Here is a 16485-nt window from a genome sequence, read left to right on the forward strand (position 1 = left end):
CCACCAATCAGGCCTTTATGGTAGAGTAGCCAGATGGAAGCCACTCCTCAGTAAAAGGCACATTACAGCCGGCTTGGAGTTTGCAAAAAGGCAACTAAAGACTCTTAGACAATGAGAAACAAGATCTTCTGGTCTGATGAAATCAAGATTGAACTCTTTGGCCTGAATGCCAAGAGTCACATCTGGAGGAAACCTGGCACCATCCCTACAGTGAAGCATGGTGGTGGCAGCATCATGCTGTGGGGATGTTTTTCAGAGGCAGGGACTGGGAGACTAGTCAGGATCGAGGGAAAGATGAACGGAGCAAAGTACAGAGAGATCCTTGATGAAAACCTTCTTCAGAGCGCTCAAGACCTCAGTCTGGGGATGAAGGTTCACCTTCCAACAGGACAACGACCCTAAGCACACAGCATAGACAACGCAGGAATTGGATTCAAGGACAAGTCTCTGAATGTCCTTGAGTGGCCCAGCTAGAGCACCGACTAGAACCCGATCGAACATCTCTGGAGAGACTGCAGGATGAATGGGACAAACCAGACTTGCGTTCAAATACTATTGGAAATCTTTCTAAACCTTTTAGCATTTGCTCTACTATGGCTGTAGTGCCAGATGGGTTGGGTTTGCACTTTTGCAACTATTCTGATGGTTCCATGGCACCAGGCAAGACCAATCGAGCCCAGTTAAAGTATTTCAAATGGTTTTGAAATATAGTTGAACCCAGGGAACCCAGGTCTGGGACAAACATCACTGTTTGCGGCTGTTGGTACAATCAGGGATGGCTTTAGACTTACACGTTAGTGTTCCTTTTAAATACCACCCTGAGACATGGGAGAATGACAGAAGGACAGAAGGTAGATGGGGAAGAAGGTGACGTGTTTGTACAAGGTGTCCAGGGAAGTTGAGACACCTGCTCCTCCAAACCACACACATAGATCAAAACCCGTTTTTTTTTAAGCCTGAAAGGATAAGCCTTTGGTTCCTAATTGGTCTGCAAATGGTTCTGCATGCAGAAGAGTGACATTTACTTTTTATTTTAAATATAGACCTATTTCATCTAATATCAACAGACAAATAAATGCATCAATTAACTCTATGCATAGGTATTTATTTACCAAGGATGCCCTTCAAAACCATCCAAAATCATTGACAACTGCCTGTGAGTGAACACTAGAACCGCCATAGGTCAACAGCCACTGACGTTTGATTGTGTAAATAAAAATAATCTGCCAAAAAAAAAGCTATGTCCTGCTCCATCCCTGACTTACCTAAATGTTTGTATTTTACAATGCTCATTTGGCAAAATTTTGAAATCACAAATTTTACAGGCTTTTTACTGGGTTCTTTTTCACACCTATTCCTTACTTAAGACAATGTGCTGTAGGACGGTGGGGCGTAACTGAATGATGAGGGTGAACAGGTTGATTTAATTTAGAACAACAATAGTGTAATGATGAGTTTGTCTTATGCCTATAATTCAGCGTTGGCGCACATGTTAATAATTTGACTGCGTGCCTTGCGGGTTGATACCATTCTCTTTTACGTTTCACTTTGTAAAAATAAGCTGTTAGAGGACTGTTTTATTTACTCTAACTCTATTACTAATCACATTTATTGTAAAGGAAATGAAAACATGTGTTGCAGTAGGCCTGTAGAATAATGCAAACATATCCTTGACTCTATTCAACTTGATGAGCGGGAAACAAATGATGCCAGTCAGCCTTCACAGCCAGCCCATCGAAACTAATTTCACACATAATAAGAGTTAGCCTATAGACAAGATTCAATTGACAATAATCTGATGAGTGACAATATTAGGCCTATCAGTTGTAAAATTGTATATGAAGAGATGGGCAGATCTTAAAATTTACACATGCAGGGAAAGGATCATCACTTTATGAAATCCTCCTTCAGAGTCACATGCAGGTAAAACATTTTGATTTCTATATAGTATCAGAAAGAGCATATTCTGCAGTTTCTATTACACTTAGCTTTGTCAAATAGCTCTAAAATATCAAGAGGTGCAGCTCTATTTCCAAATTTCACTTTTTCCAAGAATATCCGTGCTGTCCATGCATTCAGCACATGACCACTCCTGCGGCAGCATTGCTCTGGCTACTAAGGAAAAACTAGTAACATAATAAAATTACAATTAAAATATGCTATTTATTTATGCAATTCATCCTTTACAATTGGTCTTGCACTGGTGCTGTATACAGAAATGTTATTATGAAGCCAATATCAATGATATAAAGAATGATGGGGAAAAAAACTTTGGAGTGCTTTAAATTAAATTATGGGCAGAATAATTTTTCTCCAATCAGATGGCTTATTCATCACAAAACCAAAGCCAATTATTTTAATGATTACTTCATTGGCAAAGTGGGCAAACTTAGGAAGGAAATGCCAACAACCAACAGTGAGCCATCATAGACATGCATTTAAAAAATGTATCATGAAAAACGTTAGTGTGGGAGAGGGGGAAATATTATTGTTAATAATCAGTAATGACAAACCTCCTTGTATAGACAACAAATTGAACCCCTCCCATCACATGGTTTGAACCTTTACACAGGGGTTCCTCAAAGACCCTTTTCAGAGGGGTTGCTCGAGGAGCCATTTTCAACTAGAAAGGTTTTGGGGTGAACCCAAAAGGTTATTCCAGGCCCCTTTACATCTAAGAGTGCAAGTGACTGGTTAATAGTGTCTTGATCAGCTTGGACACAGGGCGCAGGAAGATGACTTGAGACAGAATAAAACATTTTTTGGCGGTGAGCAAAGCCAACTCACTTCCAGCCCTGAGCAGAGACGAGCAGAGATTTCAAGCTGTTTCTGTTGGAAAGTGATTCTTCGATTGCGAACATGCTCCAAGAATGGTCCCGCTCCCACTGCCAAGTCCATCTGTTACTTTCCCCATGCAATCTTCCATCTCTCCTACACACACACACACACACACACACACACACACATACAGGCACGCACTTCACACATGCAAGCATGCACGCACACACACACACACGCACACATACACACACACACACACACACAAACCATCATACCTGAAATCAGAAGCTGAGAGCCAAGACCCAGTTTCACGCTTGCCCTCCCCTGCCTACCTTTAACCTCTCAACCACAAGTATGTGCGAGGCCGCTGTCAAAGTCAGGAAGAGAAGATGAAGACGTGGTGGGTGGTGGAAAGAAAACAAGTGTATTTCTGAGCAGATTCCAACCTGTTTTAGCTAGCAGAGTGTGAAAAAAGAAGTATAACGCTGTTCCAAGTCTGTTTAATCACTTGCTGTCTCCAGGATGCACAGCCACCCTGGCTTCTCTCTTCTCTTGGCAAATGACCACTTTCAATATTAGAGCTTGGTTGCATCCCAAATAGTACCCTATTCTCTGTAACAGGATCCCCACCTACCGGGTGCATGTTTTGGTTTTTGTCTAGCACTACACAGCTGATTCAAATTATCAAAACTTGATGATGAGTTGGTTATTTAATTCAGATGTGTAGTGCTAGGGCAAAAACCAAAACGTGCACCGTCCCAAATGGTGATTAAACAGACTTGGAACATCGTTAGAATTATATTTTTGGGAAACTTTGCTCTATAGGGCCCTGGTCAAAAATGGTGCACTATCTGGCGAATAGGGTGCCATTTGGGACGCAAACATCACTTTTATTTTGATACGTAAATGCTGAATTGATGGGACATTACACTAATGAATGACATGACAGAGGGACAAGATGCTAGAATCAAGAATCATAAACCAGCAAAAAGAGTGAAAAATCTTCACACACGAAAACAGAAGATATGTTTAAAGTTAGAGTCCGTGCTCCTTTTTGATTTACTCACTCAGTTTTGTCGTTTGATGTAGTTGTATTAACTCCACTTGCTAGGTTTGTTCTAGCTCAATTTTTCTGGCTGGCTTGTTAGCCTGCTGGCTAGGTTTTTGTGGTGTAGCTAGCAAGCGAGAGTCAAAACTTAATTTGAGGCGCAAAGTAATTTTTTTAAATATTCGGATAGAATAGAGTTGTTGTTCATCATTTTCTCTCTCTCTCTCTCTCTCTCTCTCTCTCTCTCTCTCTCTCTCTCTCTCTCTCTCTCTCTCTCTCTCTCTCTCTCTCTCTCTCTCTCTCTCCCTCTCTCACTTTCTCTCTCTCTCTCTCTCTCTCTCTCTCTCTCTCTCTCACTCTCTCACGCTCTCTCCCTATCTTTCTCTCTCTCTCCCGATCTTTCTCTCTATTTATCTCTTACTATCCCCACATTATACACAATGCCATTATCTGTAAATACACACAAACACACAAACACACACTCCATCACTGTTTTAGTTACTTGTTACTCAGTCCTTTCATGTCTGTATTGGATCAAAAACCCTCACCTTCCAGTTCAGACCCACATTAACATCTGTTTCCTGCTTTCATAACAATGCTGGCCTTTTCACACGCCTACAAATACCAAGTCACTCAACCCAGCATTCTTTCTGACGGGTCTGGCTCTCAGGGGCAGAGAGAGGCAATGACATAAAAGGATATTTTATAAATGTTCCCTTTGTGGGATAATATTGTAAATCAAAGGCCAAGCCATCCCTTATATATTGTATCAAATAGCCCTATGGGCCCTGGTCAAACGTAACACACTTTATAGGGAATAGGGTGCCATTTTGAAAATACACTCCTCAGCTTCCTCTCATCTCTGGCTCGCCTTCCTTTTATTTGTTTATATCCGTGTGATTTTTCCCGTCGGTCAAACGAGAGAGAGAGAGAGAGAGAGAGAGAGAGAGAGAGAGAGAGAGAGAGAGAAGAGAGAGAGAGAGAGAGAGAGAGAGAGAGAGAGAGAGAGAGAGAGAGAGAGAGAGAGAGAGAGAGAGAGAGAGAGAGAGAGAGAGAGAGAGAGAGAAAGTGATGAACAACAACTCTATTCAATCCGAATATTTTAAAAAATTACTTTGCGCCTCAAATTAAGTTTTGACTCTCGCTTGCTAGCTACACCACAAAAACCTAGCCAGAGAGAGAGAGAGAGAGAGAGAGAGAGAGAGAGAAAGAAAGAAAGAAAGAAAGAAAGAAAGAAAGAAAGAAAGAAAGAAAGAAAGAAAGAAAGAAAGAAAGAAAGAAAGAAAGATTTGTGATCCTCATCCATCCACTAGGGCACCCTCCAGAGAGCTGTTTGAGAGTAATCTATCATCTCTTTTCTTCATCTTAAAACTAAGATGGATGATAGGGCGGGGTGCATTTCAAACACCACTCACTACACCACTCACCACATCACAGTGAGGCAGCCATACACACTTAGAGGAGATTGTGGATGTGTGCCACATTACCTCATGACAGGCCCCATTACCTGGAGCGTAGCATGATGGATACCTGGAGCGTAGTATGATGGATACCTGGAGCGTAGCATGAAGGATACCTGGAGTGTAGCATGATGGATACCTTGAGTGTAGCATGATGGATACCTGGAGCGTAGCATGATGGATACCTGGAGCGTAGCATGACGGATACCTGGAGCATAGCTTGATGGATACCTGGAGAGTAGCATGGGTAGTCTCTTTAGATTTGAGATTCAGTTTGAAAATATGCTCACACTGCTGAGGTAAAAGAGGGATGATATTACAGTATCCAAACACACCAAACAATGTACAGCTGGATGTCAGCTTACAGAACAAACTAAACACAGTTCTGTCAATAGGATAACATGGTATGCCTTGTGCTCACAAGGATGTATAATTTGCTTATTGGACAATACAGAGAAGGTATTGTTAAGCTAGCTGTCTGTGGGTGTGGCTCCCTGTTCTCCATATAGTGCACTACTTTTGACCAGGGCCCATAGGGAATAGGGTGCCATTTGGGACTAATCCCCTGTCTTTCTATGTTGGCTATTCCTTCCTCCTTCCATTCCCTTCCCTTATTCTTTCGAGCAAACAAACAAACAAAGCCCACATAATCCTCTGCTTCTCCATCAAAGCCTGATCAGTGTTAGGCATGGGAGAGGATTGTGTGTGTGTGTGTGTGTGTGTGCGCTTGTGTGTGTGTGTGTGTGTGTGTGTGTGTGTGTGTGTGTGTGTGTGTGTGTGTGTGTGTGTGTGTGTGTGTGTGTGTGTGTGTGTGTGTGTGTGTGTGTGTGTGTGTGTGTGTGTGTGTGTGTGCGTTTGTGTGTGTGTGTGTGCATACGTGTGCGTGCGACAAGATGTGCCCAAATACACATGATGGGTCATTAGACCCACAATGCATTTCACCAGGATTAGCATGCTGCTGCGCCTTTCACCAGCCATGACAAACTTTAAGGCCCAGCTTTGATCCTCCTCACCCAGGGACCAGCAGACAGACAGCACCTGTGTCCCAGGTGGCACCCTAGTCCCTATCTACCTTTGGACTGGGCCCATAGGCACTGGCAGTATAGTATAGTGGTGTCCCAACCTTGTTTTATTTTATTCCTTCCTTTTCTGCTCTAGATTTATAGAGCGGCTTGAACTCGGTTGTCTTGTGTCTTCCTGACAGCTTCGCAGGCACTTACTTTGTCAGCGTAATTCATTGCCATTACAGACCGGGATATAAAAGGGCACCTAAAAGAGGAGGGGTGGGGGGTGGGTTGTAGGTGACTCACCAGCAGTGGCAGCTACTTATTCCAGAACAAAGGAGGGCTTTGGCTTCATCCTCCATCTTCCTCCATGAACCGGTAGAACAAAAAACAAAAAAAACAATCCCAGAAGCAGAAAGCATTGGGGTGTTATAGCTATGTATGTTAACTCTTCCTGACATATTTTCCTGCAGAAAAACTCATTAATCTCTTTCCCTCCTTTTATCCCCTCTGAAGAAAGGAAAATACTGCTGTCATTGGTCGGATAGGACTGTGTATCAGCTCAGATGATTTCAGACCATGGGTTGAGTGTCAAGAAAGTGTTTGCTTCTGTGGTTCGCTCTGGATGGGAGTCTGTTAGTTGATGGAATGTAATCTAAATGTTGAGCGGCTTCACTGCAAGTACATTGTATGTTTTAATATTCAATATTCAATAAAAAAGTGTTTCTACAGTAACAGTGGCAATGATGCGTGATTGGGATGACTTCCTTGTTTCACGTTTAAAGTGTGACGATCATGTGACATCTATACATCTGCTCTAATCCTTGCCATACCTTGACTGGCATACAGTTGAGGTCGGAAGTTTACACCCCCACAGCATGATGCTGCCACCACCGTGCTTCACGGTTGGGATGGTGTTCTTTGGCTTGCAAGCGACCCCCTTTTTCCTCCAAACATAACGATGGTCATTATGGCCAAACAAGTTATATATTTGTTTCATCAGACCAGAGGACATTTCTCCAAAAAGAACGATCTTCGTCCCCATGTGCAGTTGCAAACTGCAGTCTGGCTTTTATATGGCGGTTTTGGAGCAGTGGCTTCTTCCTTGCTGAGCGGCCTTTCAGGTTATGTCGATAAAGGACTCGTTCTACTGTGGATATATATACTTTTGTACCCGTTTCCTCCAGCATCTTCACAATGTCCTTTGCTGTTGTTCTGGTATTGATTTTCACTTTTCGCACCAAAGTACGTTCATCTCTAGGAGACAGAACGCGTCTCCTTCCTGAGCGGTATGACGGATGCGTGGTCCCATGGTGTTTATACTTGAGTACTATTGTTTGTACAGATGAACGTGGTACCTTCAGGTGTTTGGAAATTGCTCCCAAGGATGAACCAGACTTGTGGAGGTCTACCATTTTTTTTTTCTGAGGTCTTGGCTGATTTCTTTTGATTTTCCCATGATGTCAAGCAAAGAGGCACTGAGTTTGAAGGTAGGCCTTGAAATATATCCACAGGTACACCTCCAATTGACTCAAATTATGTCAATTAGCCTATCAGAAGCTTCTAAAGCCATGACATCATTTTCTGGAATTTTCCAAGCTGTTTAAAGGCACAGGTAAACTTTAAAGGTAAACTTCTGACCCACTGGAATTGTGATACAGTGAATTATAAGTGAAATAATCTGTCTGTAAACAATTGTTGGAAAAATAACTTGTGTCATGCACAAAGTAGATGTAATAATAATAATAATAATATGCCATTTAGCAGACGATTTTATCCAAAGCGACTTACAGTCATGCGTGCATACATTTTTGTGTATGGGTGGTCCCGGGGATCGAACCCACTACCCTGACGTTACAAGCGCCGTGCTCTACCAGCTGAGCTACAGAGGACCACGATGTCTTAACCGACTTGCCAAAACTATAGTTTGTCAACAGGAAATTTGTGGAGTGGTTGAAAAACGTGTTTTAATGACTCCAACCTAAGTGGATGTAAACTTCCGACTTCAACTGTATATTTGTACACACATAATTGAACAACAATTATTAGCACATTAGCATCACACTGTAAACATAAAACATAAAAAAGTAATCCCATTGGGAAGGCAGATAAAGCCTTTTTATCAAAAGCAATCACTTTTGGGTAACAATGTATTTGACACCTAGCGTCATAACACGTTATGACAAGGTAATAATCTGTCACAATATGGTCATAACACTGTCATGACACATATATTTAAACCTGTTGTGACATATATTGTGTTATTTTATGGCTGGCTATGACACCTACATAAGAGTGACAAAACTCACAAAACCTACCACACAAGGAAAACCATTCCATCACACCATAACCTACTTGTAAATAGTATGTTTATGTTATATAAAATTGGCTGAAATTGACCATTTTTTATTATCAGTGTATTTGCGCTCACATTGATGTCAGACATGTACCTACCCCAATACTCTGTTGCTGATGACTGGGATGAATGCAGGAGCAGATTTCAGGAGCAGGACAAGACACCATCTTTGTGACTGATGACTGACATAAGGGCATGTACGTGATAGGCCTATCTGTCTTATATGATACTGATGGGTCATAATGCTTCTTGACAGTGTCATAAAGTGTATTTTCTTAGTCCAATTAAAGTGACACAGGATGGTCATAATGCTTCATGACAGTGTCATGAAGTGTATTTTCTACAAGTTATTCAAAATACGATGAAAAACACATAAAGACTATAAAGAATACATTACAACAACAACAAAGGATTGATCTCTAATATTATATAATTTATTCAAAGTTTTCCCTGCCAAGAGTGTTTCCTTTGGTTTGAAAGTTGCCTCCTTCAAGGTCTTCCCCTCCACCCCTGGATTCAGCCTCCCTCACGGTCTTCCCCTCCACCCCTGGATTCAGCCTCCCTCATGGTCTTCCCTCCACCCCTGGATTCAGCCTCCCTCACGGTCTTCCCCTCCACCCCTGGATTCAGCCTCCCTCATGGTCTTCCCCTCCACCCCTGGATTCAGCCTCCCTCACGGTCTTCACCTCCACCCCTGGATTCAGCCTCCCTCACGGTCTTCCCCTCCACCCCTGGATTCAGCCTCCCTCACGGTCTTCACCTCCACCCCTGGATTCAGCCTCCCTCACGGTCTTCACCTCCACCCCTGGATTCAGCCTCCCTCACGGTCTTCACCTCCACCCCTGGATTCAGCCTCCCTCACGGTCTTCACCTCCACCGCTGGATTCAGCCTCCCTCACGGTCTTCACCTCCACCCCTGGATGCAGCAGATGCAGATGCCTTACTTTTATATGCAATGAACAGAAATCAGAATAGAGTATGCTATGAAGGGGAAAATCTTACTAGTTTTTCAGTTAAATTAAGAATCAAAATGAAGATAAAATTCATCACAGTTTAGATAAACATGTTATCTCTAGATTTCAAAAACCAAACCATGTTTATAAATGTTACAGACCTGAAAGCAGGATGAACAATGAGGCATGGACGCTTCTCTTCTTCGCCTGCAGCTAACAGTTGAATGTCTCCCCCTAGTGGGAGCGCTAAGTATACATGTAGCTATATTAAAGCAAAAACATGGAGGACTACAATAATAATGTTGTGAACAAACCAACTTTGATTCCAAAATATGGAAATGTATAGAATCTATCACAGGACATTTTTTATTGTTGTAAGGGTAATAATATAAGCCAGATACATGACCATATGTCAGTCATAAGTCCCAATTAGGTGTTTTGTCCTGCTCATGCATTCATCCCAGTCATCAGCGACAGAGCATTGGGCTAGGCACATGTTTGACATCAATGTGTATACAATTACAATGGTAATAAAATTGCTAATTTTATAATATGTTATAACATAATATTTCCAAGTAGAATGGAATGGTGTGCCAAGTGTGGTAGGATTTGTGGGCTTTGTCACTCTCATATGGGTCATAACCAACCATAAAAATATTGCAATATATGTCACAACACGTCTAAATATATGTGTCATGACAGTGTTGTGACAATGTTATGACAGGTTATGTCAGCTGTTATGACATATTTGACCCAACACCTGGATTCGGTCCTATGCAGCAACATTTGAAAATTGTGTTTTTTTACATTGGATAAAAGTAGAGACTCAGAGCTAGAAAATGGTATATAATACACTGCAGTTGAGGAACAATGGGAAAGTAATTCTGCTTTGAAAGTTGATAAACTTGTAATCTCACTTTTGAGAAAATGACCCTTGAATGTTTTGGTACCTACTGGAGAGCTCTTCTTTGTCTACATCCATTCAGCATCGTTCACACCCTCTTAAGCCTTAGCCCCACCCATCTCTTTAAGGATTCACATTTGAGGCCATGTGCTAAACAGAGTGAGTAAGGTAGTGTACTAAACAACCAAATATTTCAAGACTAAAAGTGGTAAAACTAGTAGCAATAAGGGAAACTCCAGGTAAAACTACACTTGATCCTTGGCTTATATCCTAATCTGACTTTGGTGCAGGTCATGTTGTTTTTAACATTACCATCTCTGGTAAACACACACTATATCAAATAAAATCTAAATGTATTTGTCACAAGCACAGGATACAGAAGGTGTAAACGGTACAGTGAAATGATAACTTGCATATTTGCATAGTAGCACTATCAAAAACAGCAAGTGTCCACATAATTATTAGATGTCGCTTACCCAGACACCCAGACACATCTAAATTCATGGGTCATGTGAAAGAAATGCCATAACCACCCCCCAGCCACATCTATCTAAGTGGATGGGTCACTATTGTCTAGACACATGTTCATGAAATACAGTAGATGGCCGTAATCACCCCCAGACATACCTGGCAAACTTGATGGGTCATGTAATCATTTAACTCCGTTTTGTTTGTAGCTACATCTTGTTTGGCCAGTGTTGTGTCAAGTCACTCCGGTTCACACTGACCGTGACGTGTGCAGAAAGTAGCCCATCACATCTTTTTCCAGCTGATCTGTCGATACATCAATGTTGTTGAGAAAAGTAGCAGAACTTGTGTAGTTCTCGATGGCTAACATTATCTATCTTTCAAAAAAATTCACGTTATAGACAGAAGCAAGCTACATGGCAGACCAATCCATACTCATCTCTCGGCATGTCCAGCCCCCCGTGTAGCTCAGTTGGTAGAGCATGGTGCTTGCGATGCCAGCACCATGAATGTTATTCATGTTATTTATAATTTCATAATTCATCAACATTTTTTTATTTTTTTAAAGCACAACATTTGGTGTTTCTATGTCAAACGGTTTTGTTATATTTCAGTCTTCTGTGATGTATATAAAGTGTAATATTGGGATGCAAACTCAAAATTCAATACATCAACTCTATATCTGACATGGTACAGGTGTCTTATATTTCTGAAGCCCATAACCATGTAGGTGAGGTGTATACTTTTGCTTCAAAGTAGATTTGTTTAAGACTACCAAGAAACACTCTGTGTGACCCTGATTTAGCCCACTGCAGTAAAAGGTTAATCAAATCCCTTCATTATTACAGCCACATGTAAAAATGGTGACAGTACACGGAACAACAGAAGCCGGTGGATTCTTCACACAATATAAAACAAACCTTATTTACATGGAGTCATGCATGGAGACATTCATACTTCAATCAATCACAGCAACAGCACATAGCCAAACAGCCAGTATGGAAGAATGCATACCTTTCTCTGTATCTGGATGTGGGAGACTTTGAATGCATCAAAAGCATGCTGCCCCCTTATGAATATGTGTAAATCAAAAAGCAATTTATATTGTACCTTCATGGTGGTTGCACAAAGTCCCCACCTCCAAGATCACTTGTTATTTTGATATAGAATTTCACACTGGCTGTTCCAGTTTGAAATTGCCAAAGAAAGTCTGTAGAGTGATTCCCATCATTGGCTGTGTGTGTGTGTGTGTGTGTGTATGTGTGTGTGTGTGTGTGTGTGTGTGTGTGTGTGTGTGTGTGTGTGTGTGTGTGTGTGTGTGTGTGTGTGTGTGTGTGTGTGTGTGTGTGTGTGTGCGTGTGCGTGTACGCGTGTGCATGTGTGTGTGTGTGTGCATGCGTGCGCAAACAAACCCCCCTTGAAGATGAATCAGATTATAGACAAGGGCAGTGAAAAGGAGAGAGAATGGAAACATATATATGTTTTGTCATCTTTGCTGATTGAAATGTATTTTTACCTTAGCTAAGAAAAAATCTCTCATTTCATTTCTTCAGGCGATGCTGTGCTTATTCATTTGTTCTTTCCTTCAAGTTGTTATTCTGTCAAGTATTGAAAGTAGGAAACGATTTTCAATTTACACTGAACAAAAAATAAATGCAACATGTAAAGTGCTGGTCCCATGTTTCATGAGCTGAAATAAAAGATCCCACGTGTATGGCATTGTGTGGGCGAGCGGTTTGCTGATGTCAACGTTGTGAACAGAGTGCCCTGTGGTGGCGGTGGGGTTGTGATATGGGCAGGCATAAACTACGGACAAGAACACAATTACATTTTATCAATGATAATTGAAATGCACAGAGATACCGTGACGAGATCCTGAGGCCCATTGTAGTGTCATTCATCCGCCACCATCACCTCATGTTTCAGCATGATAATGCACGGCCCCATGTCACAAGGATCTGTACACAATTCCTGGAAGCTGAACATTTCCCAGTTCTTCCATGGCTTAAATGTTTGGGATGCTCTGGATTGACATGTACGAAAGCGTGTTCCAGTTCCCGCCAATATCCAGCAACTTCACACAGCCATTGAAGAGGAGTGGGTCAACATTCCACAGGCCACAATCAACAGCATGATCAACTCTATGCGAAGGAGATTTGTTTTGCGCTGCATGAGGCAAATGGTGGTGAAACCAGAATCCTGATCCACGACCCTAACTTTTTTTAAAGGTATGTGTAACCAATTTATGCAAATCTGTATTCCCAGTCATGTGAAATCCAAAGTTGATGGCCTAATTAATCTATTTTAATTGACTGATTTCCTTATATGAACTGTAACTCAGTAAAATCTTTGAAATTGTTGCATGTTGCGTTTATATTTTTGTTCAGTATACTTTAAGAGCAAATATGTGAGAAGAATAAACTACCTGTCAGTTTTCTAACCATAATATTTTTATCCACATTCAACCAAAAGTCAATAACAAATAATTACAGTGAAACAGGTGATTATACTGTCTTATTATGGCCTTAGTAATGTTGCTAATGTACTAATTAAGTATCCAATAAGCTATTGAAGTGATTAACATGTTTAAAGTGATTTCATACTGTCATTACTTGCCCTCATGGGCTGAGGATCAAAGATTCCTGCTAGTCAAAGGTTTGAACACCCCCTTTCCTGGGGGCCAGTTTTATGACCGGCCGTAAATTCCTTGCAGAGACTTTCTCTTCCTTGCCATGAAGTATTGGGAGAAAGGACCCCTTTGTTAACAAAGGTAGTCATCCTGCCAAAACTCCAACATCCAAAAGTGGATAATGAAACAACATTCCTAGTTAAAAGTATGTGGGAAATGGTTGGTGGGGACTTAAAGAACAATCATGTCAAATTTGTTACTATGTTGTGATGTCATTAAAGACGGTGGAACAACATAACTGTATCTCTGGGGGTGTACACTTCCCAGTTATGAGGTTTGCATCTATTTGTTGTATAAAACAAATTATTAAGTATAATAATACTTTTGTGAAGATAACAATGTGATTTTAGCATTCTAGATGAGATTATTGTTTTCCATATAGATTTGTTCTCAGTCAGTGGCCACGCCCAGATGAGCACAAACATGATGGAACGCCCCTTTTACCCAGAGGGCATAAAAAGCCTTGATAAAACAAATCAACCCAAACGTTGTAAATGGTTGAATTTCTACCAGACCAGTAAGCCCATCGGCTTAAAATGGTTGACACTCTACAATACCAAGAAGCATGAAGCTGAAGCTACACGTTACAAAATGGTTAGACTAGAAAGACCAGAAAACGTGAGACGTTAGTCCACACGTTTGAAATGGAGAAACTCTGAAACTCTCAACCTCTATACGAGGTGAAGAAGACAATGCACTAGACCTTATCATTTCAGTCTGCAGCTGGCATGTATAGTTGTCTAGAGAACTTTCACTAAAGACACGAGAGGAGAGGACAATCCCTCTCTGACAACTACTGGTACATCTGAAGTCACCATTCTAACCACCACTACAACCAGAAACTCTACCAAGGACATTGAGATCGCTGGTGGGCAAACCAGAATCCTACATCTTCAACTCAACTATCGAGGACAGCAACACATAAATACATGTTGCATTTCTAATCCGAATGAGCGATTATTATCGTGCATAAGTGTTATGATTACCGTGAGCGTAGTTTCCAAAGTAACTATGATAGTTTGAATCTCTGTCTCTCCCTTCCATTCTGACCTCTCCACTACCCAAGCATTCATGCTAATGTTAGTCCAATCCACTAGGGACCTGTTTTCATTGTATTACGTTAGTAATCAATAACCTATGTGTGTTTGTATTGTGTTATTATTTAGTTAGTTAGTAAATAAATACTCAAGCCAATTTGTGTATTGCTGATTCATCAAAAAGGTTAGGGTTCTTGCAGGTTCAAGGATTATGCGACGTTCAGAATGAGACTGATAAGAGGTCATTATTTAATACGTGACTGTTATCGATTATATATAACATATATCTTCTAAGAGTTTAATTCGGGAGATGGTAACTCGTTAAACAACTTCTTCCATGGTGCCCCAAATTCCTAATGAGTTAATTGTTACATGATTAATTTAATCGAGTGACAATTAAACATAGTTAGGTGATTCGATAAATAACAGTCATACATTAAAGTAAGTCACGTCATTACAATACTGTCTTTCACTGTCTTTCAGTCTTTTATTCTGATAGGTGAACCACAAACACGCACGCGCACACACACACACACACACACACACACACACGCACGCACACACGCACGCACACACACATGCACGCACACACACACACACACACACCCGCATGCACGCACACACACACTCACACACACACTCACACACTCACACACACACTCATACACTACATAGTTGGCCTTTCCAAATCTGTGCCTTGTTTGTTCAATTGCATTGCCTTCACTGTTTCAAATCAAATTTAATTAATCACTTGCTTCGTAAAACAACAGGTGTCGACTAACAGGAAAATGCTTCCCCAACAATGCAAAGGGAGAGGAAACAGAGAAATAATAGAAAAGTAATAACATGTAAGAAAATAGAGTACTAACAAAAGTAATAATAAATACACAATGAGTAAAGATAACTTGGTAATATACACGGGGTACCAGTACTGAGTCGATGTGCAGGGGTATGAGGTAATTGAGGTAGATATGTATATATAAGTATGGATAAAGTGACTAGTCAACATGATAGATAATAAACAGTAGCAGAAGCGTATGTGATGAATAAAAAAGTTAGTGTAATAAGGGTCAATGCAGATAGTACAGGTAGCTATTTGTTTAACTATTTAACTAACTATTTAGCAGTCTTATGGCTTGGGGGTAGAAGCTGTTCATGGTTCTGTTGGTTCCAGACATGGTACATCGCTACCTCTTGCCGTGCGGTAGCAGAGAGAACAGTCTATGACTTGGGTGGTTGGAGTCTTTGACAATTTTTGCCTTCCTCTGACACCGCCTGGTATAGAGATCCTGGATGGCAGGGAGCTCGGCCTCAGTGACATACTGGGCCGTATGCATTACCCTCGCCATCCAAGCGGTGATGCAGCCAGTCAAGATGCTCAATTTCATCTATAATTGTAACTGTTTAAGATAGGTTTAAGCTAGGAGGTGCTGCTGATACCTTTATATACTAACCCTCACTGGCCCTGATACCGTTATATACAGTGCCTTCAGAAAGTATTCAGACCCCTTTACTTTTTGCACATTTTGTTAGGTTACAGCCTTATTCTAAAATTGATTACATTGTTTTTTTTCCCTCATCAATCTACACACAATACCCAATAATGAAAAGAAAAACAGGTTTTTTGATATTTTGGCAAATGTATTAAAAATAAAAAACAGAAATACATTTACATAAGTATTCAGACCTTTTATTAAGTACTTTGTTGAAGCACCTTTGGCAGCAATTACAGCCTCAAGTTTTCTTGGGTATGACACTATAAGCATGGCACACCTGTATTTGAGG

This window comes from Coregonus lavaretus, assembly GCF_964263955.1.
Source record: "Coregonus lavaretus genome assembly, chromosome: 1".
Taxonomy (NCBI): Eukaryota; Metazoa; Chordata; class Actinopteri; order Salmoniformes; family Salmonidae; genus Coregonus; species Coregonus lavaretus.